This window comes from Triticum dicoccoides, chromosome 7B, assembly GCF_002162155.2.
Source record: "Triticum dicoccoides isolate Atlit2015 ecotype Zavitan chromosome 7B, WEW_v2.0, whole genome shotgun sequence".
Taxonomy (NCBI): Eukaryota; Viridiplantae; Streptophyta; class Magnoliopsida; order Poales; family Poaceae; genus Triticum; species Triticum dicoccoides.
Window position 1 is genome coordinate 306,184,084 of NC_041393.1, and position 5,179 is coordinate 306,189,262.

Consider the following 5,179-nt stretch of genomic DNA (forward strand, 5'->3'; position numbering starts at 1 on the left):
TGTGGAGTCTCTTAGTTGTGATGCAATGTTACATAGGATTTCGTGTGACAGTTCCCTTGGTCACACATGTTTGATAATCAGCTTGACTTGTCATATGCTATGCATGAGATCAACCATATGTCTTATTTGCAATCTCTTCATAGTGACTATGCATATGCCATTAAAATAAACCCAATTTGCACTTATGGCATAGATGACAAGCCCATGGTTATTGGTATTTGTTTTTCTTGTGATGATATTGATATGCTCCGTTTGCATCATTTATCTCATATGCCATGCCATGCCTACCTAGCTTCAGATATGCATTGTTTTGGATGTTGTCCATTTTCTCCATATGATGTTTCCGATATTGCTCATGAGGAGACCCCCATAGTTACCTCATACATGTTAGGAATTTTGATCCATCCCATCCATTGTATGAACCCAAGAATTATGTGCACCATATGTTTCCCTTGAATGAAAATGCTATTGATGTGCCATATACTTGCATTCTCAATTTGTATCCCCATCGTGTCATACACAATAACTATTCTTTCATGATGGATGACATGTTCTTATACCATGCATCAAATTTCTTTGAGCGATGCTTATCTTGTGCTAACTCACACGTGCGCATACACATCATGATGGATGATGTGTACATTTACCATGTGCACAATTTCTTTAGTTTGTGTTTCTTTTGTGTAGGTACCCATGAATACTTGTCAACCTCGCAATCCCACGAGTTGACAAAAAGAGCTCTAGAGAGCAATGTTGCCTTGGGATCCCGTGGATTTTCATCCCCACCGCTCACTTGGCGCAATGACTTCATGCATTTCTTCTACATGGGCCTTACTTGGCTATGGGTTATTATCCATTACATATTATATGCCCATCTTGCAATGTTCACTTTGCATGATATGATCATTACTATGCCTTTGCCATGCACTTGTGACCCATGCTTTGCATTACACATGATGATTGATTCTAGCACTTGTATGTGTATTTGCAAGCTTGGTGGAGACATTGCTTGTTATTTCCATGTTCCATTTATGACCCATTTCTATGATGATACTATGATCTTGCTTTGTGTTCGCGCTTGCGATATGTCATGTGCATTACCTATGCCTATTAATTTTTCACATGACATGTTACCATGATTTACTCTAGTGTGTTGCATCTTTGCTCCACTAGTTTGCATGACTTGATCTCTACGCTTGCTCATGTTGCATCACCCATGATTCATACTTGCTCATTTCATGCTGTTGATGACAACCATCTATATGCTTTGCACATCATTCATATTGTTTCTTGTCATATATCTCCATGTGTTGCCTCTCTCATACTAGATGATTTGCCATGTATTGAGTGCAACAATGATTCTCTTCTTGCTCATGAGATTGTCCCCATAGCATTCTCACATATGTTTGGAGATTTTGACACATTTCTTGTGAAGCATGCTTGTCTTACTTCTTTGCACCATATACCTAGTGCCATGAATATCGCCATTGTTGCATCATATTATTCATGCACTTGTGCTTCTAATGGTTATGTGCAAAAGATGAGAACCATCATGATGGATGATGTGTTTATCTACCATGCGCATACGTTCTTTGTTTTGTTTTGTGCATGTGTAGGATACTTGGACTTTGTGTCAATGTCCACTTCACGTGAGTTGACCATTCGAGGTCTTGAGAGCGATCCTCATACATTCTACCACGACTCACTTCTACACCACATTTCCTACCACTTCGGCATTGTGAAGAATGCACAAGGACACACTTTCAAGGTGACATCCTTCTTGTCCTTGGATATTGTGGATCATACTTCATGTGTTGCTTGCACCATTTGCACGTATGTTCGAGATATTGCTTTCACCCATGATTACCACATTTCCATGTCTCATGACATATCTACCTTGTGTGTTGCATCCAATTCTTGGATTACTTGCTCCTATCATATGTCTGGTTGCAACAATGTCACTTCTTCACATATGCCATGTCCCATTGCTTGTCACATGATTGACTTGATTGCCTCGCACATGATGAACAATTGCTCTTTCAATTGTGTTGAGTGCCATAATATCTTCACTACACCCTATGCACGTCATGATTGGATTGTCTTGCACTTGACCCATGTGTTTAGACATCTCATCTTATTTGGTGTTGTGAATGATTCCTATGCCAACCATCAACCATTTGTCGAGCGCTTTATGCATGTTTGCTATGAACTTGAGGTAGATGCTTGTTCTCTTGTCACACATATTTGCATCTCTACCTCACAATTGCATACTTGTCCCCATGATATTTTTGCTTGTGCTCGATTGATATGCTTACATGCCATGTCACAATCCTTGGTCACACCCTATGCTATGCTTGATGACAACACTTGTTCGGTGAATCACCTCTTGAATGTTTGGCTTTGCACTAAAGCTAACCACATTTATTTTTCCAAGTGTTTGTTATGTTTACCCGTTTTGAAGGTATCACTAGACGGTGCGACATTGGAGAGTGCCTCTTTCGAGCTTCAAGATGATGAGTGCTTGGTGATCGACATCTTCGACACGACAACGCCATCTCTTTCCCATGGTGATTTGGCTTTTGATCCGAGGTTGGATCTTTTTCGAGGGGGAGGGGATGATGCGGAGCATCCTACGGTCATCACCATGTCAAGAGTCCATTTGGCAAGTGACACGTGCGACCTCTACTTCTCATACATAAAGGTGAATCTTCTCCTTTACACGTGTTCACTTGACCCCTTCGAGGATGGTATACTACTTGACACTCCACTCGTGTGCATGCATAGGTATTGTCAGAATGCTACGGAACACGAGGAGAGTTGAAAGCGCTAAGGAACACCTACACCATCCATGAGGGAATCATGGAAGCGAAGATGGAAGAAGATGGAGCTGCGGAGTCCCCAGAGGTCGGACGACCGATGTGCCACCGGACGTCCGACAACCTACAGCCACCGGAAGATCTGACTACGCCGGACGTCCGACACCTGGAACTCCAGCCAGCCCAAGAGCCCTGCCGACGAGATCTACAGCGACCGGACGACTGATCGAGACCGGATGTCCGACACCTCCCAGGCCACGGACGACCGAGCGCCACCGGACGACCGGTGTCACGGCGACAGAACGATATTTAGGGAAGTCCGAAGACTTCCGGACATCCGGGCCGTCCCGAGCCTCCAGACGTCCAACATCGACCGGACGTCCGACGCCTGTGTGCGCAGCCGCGGGCCTTTGGCCTTGTATCCCTCTCCCACTTACCCCTTCATGGCTTAGACTATAAATAGACCACCACCACCTCCTTTCTAGGGTTAGCAAATATTATAGCTCATTCTTAGGTGAGCTTTTCTCCTATCTCCTCCTCTTGAGAGAGAGAGACCACTCCCATGGAGTTCAAGACCTCCATGTGAGAAGATCCTGCGGGATATCGTCAAGACCCCCTCGTGGGAAGATCCGTCTAGGATACCATCAAGACCTCCTGATGTAGGGCAGAACCCTATGGAGACGACCTTTCACGTTTGGAGAGGATCCTACGGGTAAACACGAAGAACACGCGGAAGAACACAAGGGAAAACACGGGGAGAAACGAGAGAATCACTCAACCGACAAGTAATTGATCGCACAAGGGCTAGATCGCCGAACACATAAGGTAGCACAAGATTCAAAATCAACAAAGGAAGATACAAGAGTAACCATTCTTCTTTGTGAGGAGGTCTTGATTGTCTTCTCCGGATGGAGGCCTTGAATCCGAAGGGATCTTCTCTGAGGAGGCACGGTCCCTCATGTGGAGTAGATTCGGTACGGATGGGCTATGCTCTATCTCAAGATGAGCTATCACAACGCTAACCCTAAAACGTAGGTAGGAGTGGAGTATATATATTTTACGGGGCGAAAGGGTACACAGGCCTCGGCCCAAGTGGCTGCGCGCAGGCAGGGCCGGAAGTTCTGGGCTAGGCCGGAAGTTCCGGGCGCCGGAGGTTCCGGGCAAGGTCCGACCTAAGCCGAAAGTTGGCGCGAGTGAAGCTGGGCTGGCGTCCGGGGGCCGGAGGGTCCGGGCAGGCCGGAAGTTTCGAGGGCCGGAAGGTCCGGGCCAGGTTTTAGGCAGGTTCCGGGCTAACCAGAGAGTTGGCATGCCCGGGCTGGTTGAAGTCGAAGGAGGCCGGAAGCTCCAGGTGGACCGGACGTTCCGGGGGCCGGAAGTTCCGGGCTGTCCAGAGATTTGACGCATGTCGCTTCTTCTTCAGCTCCTGGCTCCGTGGCTTGAGCGTTGTACCTGATCACACACAGAGTTTCCGTCTGAGGTAGTAGCCATGTCTCGTGAGTAGGAAGAGGGAGTTCGGAGAGGAGCGAGTTCACCTTATTCTCAATAGCCTTAGCTCGAGCTCTTGTCATTGGTCCAAGTGGTGTTGAGGGAGATGTAGGTACGTCCATGGGGATGAGCGAGGGATGCTCCGCATCATCTCCCCCCAACCTTGGGAAAGATCCGACCTCAGATCAAAAGGTTTATCTCCATGGTATGGGGTGAGGTCCTTGACGTTGAAGATGTCGCTCACGTTGTACTTGCCTCGTGGGAGGTCGATCTTATAGGCGTTGTCATTGTAGCGTGCTAGCACCTTGAAAGGTCCATCGGCTCTAGGGAGAAGCTTGGACTTGCGTTCGTTGGGGAAGCGGTCCTTGCAAAGGTGTAGCCAACGAGATCACCAATGTTGAAGATCATGGGTTGCTTGTTGACGTTGAGCTTGGTCGCTAGTCGTTGTACTTGGCGCTTGATGGTGTGCCTTGTATCCTCATGCAGCTTCTTGATGTAGCTTGCCAGTGCACTCGCATCCATGTTGGTGCGCTCTTGTAGAGGAAGAGGTAGAATGTCCAATGGTGACAACAGGTTGAAGCCGTAGACGACCTCGAATGGGGACTTGCCGGTAGTCAAATGTCTTGCACGGTTGTAGGCGTACTCGGTGATGGGTAGATGTCGGTGTCAAAACTGGCGGATCTCGGGTAGGGGGTCCCGAACTGTGCGTCTAGGCGGATGGTAACAGGATACAAGGGACACGATGTTTTTACCCAGGTTCGGGCCCTCTCGATGGAGGTAAAACCCTACTCCTGCTTGATCAATATTGATGATATGGGTAGTACAAGAGTGGATCTACCACGAGATCAGAGAGGCTAAACCCTAGAAGCTAGCCTATG